We start from the raw sequence: 11329 nt of genomic DNA, 5'->3' as shown, positions 1-11329 counted from the left end.
CACTCTTCCGTTTCTTCTTATTACTTTTACTCTATGATTGTTACAACTGTGTGTTAAAGTAACTTTTTTACTATAATGTAAACAGATGAATCATCACAATTATTTCTTCAAAGTTGGAAGCTATTTACAATATATTTAGAACTCTTATTCACTCAAATACAAATCAATTCAATTCAGTTTTTTGCAGGTGAGTTTCACGCTCAGTTGTTAGTTGTGTTTCAGTATTTACTACTTATAGCATTTTTTATTTTCACCAATACCTAATTTTTTTTTAAACAAGTTTACGTTTTATTTTAAAAAAATGATTGCTGTATTTTTATGAAACCAGAAAGCAATAATTTCAAGAAAACCCCCTTTTTTATCGTGAACTAATACATTTCTTGAGAAAATAATTATTTAATTTTTAAACTGTTATTTAGCTAAATTCATCAGCAGTTTGGTTACTGGTTACAGCTTAAAACTGGATAAAGGCAAAGGATCACTGTAACGCTCACTAACCAATAATGGTACTGCAGTTAGTGCAACTATTAATGTCTGGTTAAGTTTAAATTTGCTTCAGTCTACCATAAAAAAAATGACAAAATTCGTATAATTTCCACATGTGACTGATATGGGATCTATCGTGAATTTTCTCTTGAAAACGTTTGTTATAATAATTCTTACCAAAGGAAAGACTAGAAGATAATATATTTTCAAATTACAAGCAGTAGTGACTTTCCAGATTGGCAGTAAATGCATCGCATACACGATCTACTATCTCATCACTAATTTAAACGTTTGGATAATTTCCAGTATATGAACCAAGCTTCCAGTTTCTCTTTCAAGTCGTATCCCATTGACGAATAGACTATATATTCTATTCAGTTCGTACATGCATAACTGACTGAAACTCCACTAATCAAAGCGGATATTTAACCTTCTGTGTTGGGTCCTCATCTCGACTGACTACAAATGCATGCGAGTCAACTTGCTTGCGCATGCGTATTCCACTGAGCTTGAAGCAGAACAAATCTTGGAGATATTTCCTGTCGATTGAGCTTTTGATTAAGATATTGTGATAACTGATTTTCTACGTAGGCCATTACTTCTGGAAACCTTAAGCTCAGGCATCCGTATTCTAAAAATATGATGCCAAAGAAAAACAAGGAATTGGAAAATTAAATATTCATTTATATTCTCCTTCAGTTTTCTAAATCCACTTTCATGAAACTGTTAGCTGATTTTCATCTACAGTGTTTGTCTAATTAAAAAACTTTCACACAGCTATATGAGAAAAATCTAAGAGCACTACTTACTTGTACTGATATTGGTGGATCCTACATACTGCCGAAGGTCCTAGATAATTATTTATTACCTGGTGATGCAGGCTGGCAGTAGTTACTTCATCAGTGGTTTTTCATCATTAGAAATGAATATTTTAGTAAGTGAAAATTACAAAATTAATCAGGATTTAAATCAGAAAATTCTTGATGAATGACAGAGATTTTGGTTAGAATAGGCTCAAAATCTAAGCCAAATGTTGCAGATATAACATTCAAAAAAAAAATTATTTTGTTGCCAAATACATGACGAGCTTCATATTGGCGAACGCAATGCTAGCCGTTCAGATTTCAGCGTGAGTACATTACACCTACACGCCTGCACAGACGCCACTCCACACCAAGTTACCTGACCGCGCTACTCTCCATCACAGCGGCGCTGCGGTCCCACCACTCGCAGGTGCTTGTAAAAGAGCGAACGACAGAACGAGTTTTTATTTTAATTAACTTCTAAAGATTATTTAATTACTAGTTCTTGCAAATTTAATTCGATTATAGTTTAGTTTCAAAAACTATGGCGACATTACCTTTTTGTTCTCTCTCTCTCTCTCTACGGAGTCTTCGGAGGAGAGGAGTTGTGGGAGAAGCGGTTACTGGCGTGGGGGCTCAAAAACGGGCAAAACGATAGTCGGTGGCAGCTGTACCTGTTGGACTTACGGAGCCCTTCCCTCCCCGAGGACCGTCCGGAAACGGCATCCGCCACCATGGAGGTTGGCGAGGGAACTCCCTCAATACGGTCACGCCATGTGAGAAAATCCCGCCGTCTGCATTCAAAGGGAATCGCTTTCCACACATAACAGCTTCTTAAAGTTAGGGAGCTGAAGCTCAGAGTCAGGGGTATCCCCTCTGGGGTTACTTGCGACGAATTGAGAGAAGAGCTCTCTCACTAGGATAAGAAGTGGCGTCGGTCAAGAAATTGACCACCCCAAAAAAGGTAGGCTACCCAGTAGTGCTAAAGTAGGCAGCCTGCGCCAACAGTCAATCCGACTTGGTCACATGGCGCAGGCCCCGCCCTTCCGCCATCTTGGAATTCCCCTTTTTACCAGTGGGAATTTTATTTTTTCCTTGTCCTCTTGCACCGGGAAATTTGAAATTCTAGATTGCCAACGTAATTATTTTGTACACTTTAAATAATAATTATTTTGTTAATATTTCAAAGGTTGGTAGTACTAACGTACAGCTGTTGTCGTCTGTTAGGATAAACCGTCACAGGTGACTGGTAGAATTAAATAAATTGATAAAATTTAAAGCGCAAAAAAGTAACTCTTGTTACTTTTTTGAGACTCACATTTTGAGATTGAGTCTCCCCTTCCATACATGACCAGAACTTAGTAGATAATTATTTCAACATTATCCCCACCACATATTTATTGCTTGCACATATCCGGTCACGTACACACAATTAACTGCTACGCGCATTTAATTTACCTTGATCAGGAAATGCCCATGGTTTCTACGAATTGTTTCTACAACGTTATCTCCCAACGCGCATCCGGTCGATTTCGAACGTATTTATCAACCACGTTGGCACATTCGGTAGTAAATTGCACTAAACACAATTGCTTTATAATCATCAAATAAAATATAAATAATACTAAAAACGAACATCAGATGAATATAAAACAGCTAAAACTCCATGAAATGAAGATAATGATGGTTTTGCCATTACCCTTAGTCTGTATGAACTTTGCTTTAATGTTTCAAAAACTTTCTTCACCATTCATAACATAATTTAACGGTGGACGGATCCAATATCAGATAATGTTACAAGCCTTGGAACCTTTTCATCCGGCAGTGCAAAAAACTATTATTATTATTATTATTATCATCAAACAATAGTCGTACGTTACTGTTGGGAGTTTAAAGTGTTTTTGTTTTGTGATTACGAGTTAAAGTTTGTGTTGTTCGTTTTATAATGTTGTAGTCCTTAAAAGGACCATTTATTTGATTTAGAGCTTAATTGTTCAATACAACGACATAACTTGAGTATCCTTCAACTACATAATCTAAAGTAAGCCACATTGAATTGTTGATGATGTATTTGAACATACATCATCTTCAGTGATCGGTTTCGGCCAAACACATACGACATTAAATCTTCGCGGTACCAGTACACTGGTACACTGGTACGTTAACATTTTTACATTCCGTGTTAAAAATTGATACGTTTGATCTTTCTTTATATTTCTTTTATTCGGATTATAATGCGTTGCAATACTATGCGTTACAATAGCATTAAGAATAGTTTGCAAACTAAATGCTTCTAAAGACTGAACAAAAAACACATATTTCCCTACGTTTTTCTTGTTACATATGACAAACGCTAGTAGTGAATGCCTTTAGGTTTGACAAGCGAATGATTAAAACAAATATCCATTAGTATATACCCTTCTGATATTTTACATCTTCAAAATATTAATGTTAAATCTGCAGCGGCGAAACCGTATGGTTTTACATGTTCGAAATAGTTCATGTACATTATAAAATAAAGATATGCGATCGGAAGTTCCCTTTCATATTGATCACTTTCATGATAATTGATATTTGAATTTTGACCCGTGTCGTAGCGACAAGCAGTGGTTGTGTATCACAATCAGAAACGTAGTCGGTCTCATAACAAGCTCTCCATCCACCGGTTGCAACACGAGTGTTTGCGAATTTCTTTCTTTTGTGATATATACATTTATAGCGCGTACATTATTTTTTTAGACAAGACGTAGTAAATCTGGTTAGTTACCGCGTTCAACGTCATATTCGACAAAACGTTTAAAGGCCTTCACTTTTTCATCTAACCACTTGCGTATACCCTGTTAGGAAAATTTTCTCCACATCATTATTTTCAGCGTTCGGTTAAAGCGTTCCATAATCGAAGCTTTTTTATTTGAATGTGTAGAATAATGATTTATATTGTACGAATTTAACAAATTCTTAACTGACAGATTGTAAACTCTTTGCTCGAATTAGTTTTAAAATGTTGCATCGGATGTTTATGCAGTATAAGTTTGAGAGCTTTAGCGATTTTGGTTTTTGTTTACCGGTTTTGTTTCTTACCGCAACATCAAAAGGCAGTTTAAAAAACGTATAATCATCGTCAATATGTACCGATAACCTTTATTAAATCTAGCATATGGAATCATCTCCACAAGATCGGCTTGATACAAATCGTTTATACTTTCAGCTTTACGTGTAGGGTAATTGCGACGAGCTTGTCGGTGACGTTCCTTAGATATTGCCGCATTGTCACATTCTACACTGATTACAATTTGTGAGGATTGGAATAGGAAAGTGATATGAGAAGAATTGCTAACAAAAAAGGGCTACAACCTAATTCGTTTTTTGTATTACTTATAATATATTTTTCAAAATAAAGAATAAATAAAAATAAAATAGTAAAAAACAATTCAAAAAAATAATAAAAATAGTATAAACCTGATCAAGGTCAAGCGAATGTGCTTAGCAGTTATTTGTGTACATGTGACTGGATGTGTGTAGGCGATAAATATGTGGTGGTGATAATGTAGAAATAATTATCTAAAAGGTTCTGGTCGTATGAAAGGCTCACATCTCAAGATGTGAGTCTCCCCTTCCACTAAAATGTAACAAGAGTTATTTTCATGCGTTTTTAATTATATTAATTTATTTAATTCCACCAGTCACCTGTGACGTCATATCCTAGCAGACAACAGCTGTACGTCAGTACTACCAACCTTTGAAATATTAACTAAATAATTATTATTTAAAGCGCGTTGGTGCGCATGCGCTTTTTCAAGAGCGGTGATTACTTGGAAGAACGTGGTAGGAAGGTCAGTCGCGCGTCAGAACTCTCACCGTTGCATTAACATAGCGTCCATAGCGAGATACCAATCCAAAATTGAGGTTAGGATACACATAAAATATATAATAATTTATTTAAACTATATATTACTTACACTATGTGTGTGTGGCCCTACTAGCGATAGAGATTGGTACTAACTAATGTAATATCACAACTTGCATAGAACAAATTTAGCATAGTCGATCCGGAACCGGTGTGGCCAAGCGAGCTAAAGCACCAATATCCCGCCTTAACGGAGATCCAGTTCGAAATCTAGCCAGACGGGTTACTTTTCTACGCTTTAAATATTATTAATTTATTTAATTCTACCGCTTACATGTGATATCACATCCTAGCAGATGACAACAACTGTACGTCAATGCTACAAACCTTTGAAATATTAACTAAATAATTATTATTTAAAGTGTAAAACATAAATACGTTGGCAACACTATACAATTTCAAATTTCCAGCTCCAAGAGGATGAGGAAAAAGAGAAATTCCCATATCAACCCGTAAGGGGAAGACACCTACCTTGTGACGTTACCGGTCGCCACACCACCTCCGTTCAAAGCCCTGAGACTTTACCGGAGGTCGTCTCTAGTTCCTCTTACTGATTACATCTCAAAGTCGTCAGCCAACCCTCAATCGGGATGCCACCGATGTAAATGTTTCGGAAGATATTTGAATCAGTAAAATACATATCAAATTTTGCCTTTACGTAGGCTTCAGACATCTTAACATCCAACCAAACATGATAGCACAAGCCGGAGCCTCGGACCTATGCTAACAATCGTTACGCTTGTAGCTCTCCTCGCCACAATGGGAACACACCAAAGAAAATATACAATATTTAGTCCTGTGACCGTATCTGCAGCACTTGAAACATCTTTGGACATCCATGTACTCTTTTACTCGGTAGGACCTTAAATCGAAATCTACATGCAGACGTAAATTTTTGATAGAGACCAGAACTAAACTCAAAGACTCCGTGATATTTCTGGGTATCATGTCTAGGCGTTTTAAAGACCAGCCTGCAGTCCTGCCAGAAGGCGGCTTCATCCAAATCAGTGTTCTGCTCCCTAATGAAGAACAAGACATCTTCTCAGGTCAATATCATAGACTATAATACGGGGCCTACGCGTTCTCTTCGGGTCTATTATCACATTCAATCGCTTAATCGCCGTGGAATCTCTAATTGCCTGAATGGTCTCCGTATCATCCGCTACCACAACTAATTCCTTGACGGTCTCTTTAATGTTTAATTTTAAGACCTCTCCGGTCACCCAGAAGAGCAACATGGACGTCTTTCTTCAGCAGACTGCTGGACACAGTTGAGCCCTCCGTTCTATTAACAAACGCAACCTCAGGTTTCTTAGAAGACTAGCTGGTTCCATGTCTGCCCCTGACCACCTCAGCATACCCACGCGATTGCATCGGAGCCGGGGCCGGTTTCTGAGCTACAGTTATTTCTTTAAGCTTTGAGGCAAGATTTTCGAAACCCTCGACGGGAGCTGTGAAAGCTTCTCGTATGAATTCGAGTCGATGCAATAATCTCCTCTTGGTAACAGCACTAGTTCACTTGGAGTTTGCTAAATAGGAAGACAAGCCACCCAGTTCCGCCAAAACATCACGGGCCAAAGGAGGAGAGCTGCCAGACCTACCTCCGCCTTACAAAAACTCTTCAATAAGTGGGTTCAACCCTCCCTGGTTGTCACCCCTATATCTTCTTCTGAATTTTCGTTGTCAGGACTAGTGTTCGAGGAGGTCGAAGAATAAAGCTCCGGCTTCCTCCTCCGGCTAGGCTTCTTACCTACCTCACTAACATCTGTCATGGTGAGAGATGCCCTAACAGTATACGAACAAAATGCTCGCTGTATTCCTTCTATTTAGAGATATTTGACACAAGCACACAAGCATGACGAGTCACGGGTAGCTGGAGAACTTCTATATTCTCCTGTCCCTCTTTGCACCTCTTCGCCGCTACTGGATCAAATGTGTGAAATTAAAGATCAACACACAGTTCCAGATTACGGCCCCTGCTCTAAAAGGGCGCCAGCAGGCGTAAGGGAAAACAGGGACTTACGACCAGAAGTCGATGGTACTCTTTTCTCTGTGATGAGGCGGTTGATTCAACAAATCATGCAAAAATAACACTGAAAAAGACTTTATGCAACGGAAACCTCTGCTCGTGTAAAGAGACCAGAGGTAAAAAGGGAAATTCCAAGATGGCGGAGAGGCGGGATCTGCTTCACGTGATCAAAATCCTGCAACGGGATTGGCTGTTGGCGCAGGATGCCTACTTTAGCACTACTGAAACCCCTACGTCAGCCACCAGGAAAAGGTATGAAAAGCCCTGAGAAGGTCGCTAGTCACCAGGGGCGTTTATTACCTGCACAGCATCTTTTACTGCAGGGTAAAAGTATCTTAATTTGTGCTACGATGTCACAAATGGGGATTTGTGACATCTTCATTTGTAATAGCTGTCACAGATGTGACACCTCATGTCCCATCTGTAACATTTGCGGGCGATAGCCGCCAGAGTTTCCCAGAGGGGTGATTTTGCCATTTTTATATACGACATATACGAACGATATGCCGCGTTCGGAATGGGTGGGCACGGCTTTATACGCCGATGATATGGCTTTTTACTTCAATCCCGAAACGTTAATTATGCGGTAAAAAGACTTTATCGGCTGCTGAATTTAATGGAGCCTTTCCTCGATATGTTGTGAATCAGGGTCAAGGGAGGAATGTTCGTGGTCGTGTTATTCACATACAAGCGACGTCCTCCGGCCAGACAATTGGAAATCTCAGGGGAGAAAATCCTTTTTGGGACGTAAGTCAAGTATCTAGGAGGGTTCTGGATAAATGGTTTACCTTAGTAGTGGTTTACATGTACAACATGTGACCCGGAGGGCAAAGGCCGCCAGAATCTCCCTATACCCATTACTTAACCGCACCAGCTCCATTCCATCGGCGACTAAAATACTCATATATCGGCTTTACGTCTTGCTGATTCTGATCTACGCCTACCCGGCGTCTCATGAAGAGCATTGTTGTGCACCTCACTCCAGAAAAAGCTGGAGGCCGTCCAAAACATCGCGTTGCGGACGATATTTGAAGCACCGTGGTTTGTCAGAAATGCCACACTTCCATATGATGCAGGCATAACAACGTATTGGAACTGCGTGTAGCACAGACGCGCAGACACTTTGGGAGGGCCGCAGTGTCTGAGCACCGGCATCTCAGAGACATCTGCAGGTAGGATCCTACACCACAGAGTGAAAGGAAAAGGCCTCATGCTGTGTTAGACGAACCATCGTGAATGGGGGGAAGCAGAGTCGAGTAATGATAAACCAGACCGGGAGCCTCTACATTGGATAATCCTCAGAGCTAGCCGTAGCCACGAAAAAAACATTTTCTATTAAAAGTAACGTTTTATACTTTTTATTTAAAAAATTTTTTTTTAAATTCTAGCCCTTTATACAAGTATGGGCATTCTTATTAATGTTGAAAAACTAGCGTAAAGAAGAAAAAAAGCCGAAGGGCGAAAAATACTAAGGTAAGTTCGTAATCGGTGTCCCAATTTCTTCTCTCGATTCGAATTTTATGTCGGTTAACCTAAACATTTGCCGTGGCCCTGTAAAACTTTCAAAATATACCGTTTGAAACATTTCAAAATAATTTTTATTCTATTTCTTCTTTTCGAATTGTATACGGGCGAATTGATACCACTGGGAACCGCAAATAATTGGTTCGTTTTACATCCGAAGAGTGTTTTAAATAGCTTTTAACTTTTAACCTGAGCTACAGTTATGTCACCGCTAGCACATGCGACTTCTTCCGGCGAAGGAAGTGCATGGCATCCCTCCAACAGCAGGGGCCACCAGGAGGCGTATTCCTGCTGGGCTGGAAGGCTTTAGCACCGAAAGGACTTCAAGGGAGGAACTGAAGGAGAATCTCACCGAGAGAACGAAGCGCACACACGGCTTGCCTTCCTAGGTCAGCCCCGGTGATTACTCAACCGGTCTATAGGATCAGAATGCAATAGTTTATTCCTTACATAAATAACACAAAACAAATATAACCTATAAATAATTACCTACCCGATAAAAGAAAGACACAGCAGCAAGGGACTTTTGTCCAGGTTCTGCGATTAGTAGGGAGATACTTAAATTTCCCATTATCCTTGCGTTCCTTTCCGAATTTTTAATTCATCGTCGACCGCCGCCTGAAGAAAAAGGAGAAGTTCCCTGTCCGGCCCAATGTAGGACCTCCCGGCGGATGCCAACATTCCAACCGGAGCAGCAGGCCTTGTCAGCCCGCTGAGGGGACTGCTGGGCGCCGACGTCACCTTCCCGCGCCAAATTGTCGGGATTCAAGCGCCCTGGCTGGCGGGCCCATCAGCAGGACTCGGCCCAGTGTGGGGTCGCTCGGGGAGAACCGCGCCGGCGGAAGACGACCCTAACGCTGACCCGACATTGCGGAGTCTGGGGACCAACATAGTCACATTGTTCTGGGGTTCCAGCTGCCGCTGAGGGGAAGCTCGGTCCGATTCCAACGGACGAACCGCAACTCTCCGACTACAGCTGAGCCGAAATTGCCAGAGATCAGCTTCCGTACCCTATAGTCCTTCTCATTACTACCTCAAGGTGAACCAGTGAACCGTGTGTACTATTATGATATTTTACAATGGTTACATGAAAAAATCTGCAACAGGAGACCAGAAATGTGGTGAGACAACAAATGGTTCCTTCATGACGACAGTGTGACCGCACACTCAGCTTTGTCAGTTCTTCAGTTTTGTACCAAAAATCAAATGTCTGTTCTCCCTCATTCCCTCTACTTGCCAGACCTGGCTTCTTGCGATTTTTTTTCTTATTTCAAAAATTAAAATCAGTGATGAAAGGACGTCGTTTTGAGACTATGATGACAGTAAAGCAAATTCATCACTGACCTTAAAGGCCATTTCAAATAAAGCTATCCAGGACTGCTTTATGAAGTGGAAACACCACTAGGGAAAGTGTGTGAATAGAGGAGGGGATTACTTTGAAGAGGACAAGGACCAATAACCAGTAAAATTAATAATAAAGATTAAAAAAATGAAGTTTGGTTATTTTATGAACAAACCTCATAAATCATGGAATTTTATAAAGGGAAGAGGAATGGGTGATTATTACATGAAATAAAATTATCTTTATTTTTATACTTGCATGGCTTTTGTAAGCTTAAACCTGGATATTTATTTTACATTCTACATTAAAATAATTTCTTAAAGAGATTCTTCAATTTCTTCATGAATCCCCATCTTCAGTTCATTAATGCTATGAGAATGATTAGAGAACATTCAACTTTTTAAAAATTATATTGAAAAAATTTGGTAACCTAACCTGTTGAAATCTTGAAGGCTCCATTCTGTCAAAATTATATGGATCATTCACACTTTTTAAAAAAAAACAGTTTGTTCTCAGAAACATTTGAATCGTGTACATGTTTTTGATTAGAATGGAACTTTACTGTTCTGATGTTACAGTAACTATGTGCTTGCTGTCATTTAACAAGAACAATATCCCTTGAGCAAGGAAGAGAAGAGTCATTCTCTCAGTGGTCCAGTTGGTTGTACTGTATGCAGTTTTGGTTTGGCAGGAGACACTGCAGGTCAAGCGGAATGCACAGCACTTGGCCTCCTTGCGACACCGAACAAACATCAGAATCACAGCAGCATACTGTACGATTTCAGAGAAAGCCGTGGGAGTCCCCCAATACATCTGAGAGTGAAGGAGCTCATATGAGGGTATGTCTAAAGAGGAGGCAAGGAGGCTGCGCCTAGAGGAGTGGAAAATCGAATGGGATATGTCCCAGACTGGAGAGTGGACCAGAAGATTAATTCCAAACATCGGGTTGTGGGTCCAAATGGGATTTTGGGAAGTGAATCATCATTTCACCCAACTCCTCTTTGGACATGCATCTTGCTCGGTTTGGAATAAGAGACAAAGTGACATGTCTGTACTGCGCAGAGAAGGACTCACCAGAGTACATGTTTTTACAGTGCCATCGGTGTACAGGGGTCAGTAGACTGCTAGGACTCAGCCACCTGACCCCTGAAACTCTGGTGGGTCATATGCTAAGAGGCAAAAAGCAGTGGGAAATGATTGTCATGCTGGCTAGAAGGATTTTGGAAGCAAAGGAAAGA

This window comes from Lycorma delicatula, chromosome 5, assembly GCF_047948215.1.
Source record: "Lycorma delicatula isolate Av1 chromosome 5, ASM4794821v1, whole genome shotgun sequence".
Classification (NCBI taxonomy): domain Eukaryota; kingdom Metazoa; phylum Arthropoda; class Insecta; order Hemiptera; family Fulgoridae; genus Lycorma; species Lycorma delicatula.
The sequence above is the reverse complement of the archived record's forward strand: the minus strand, read 5'-3'. Positions refer to the sequence as shown.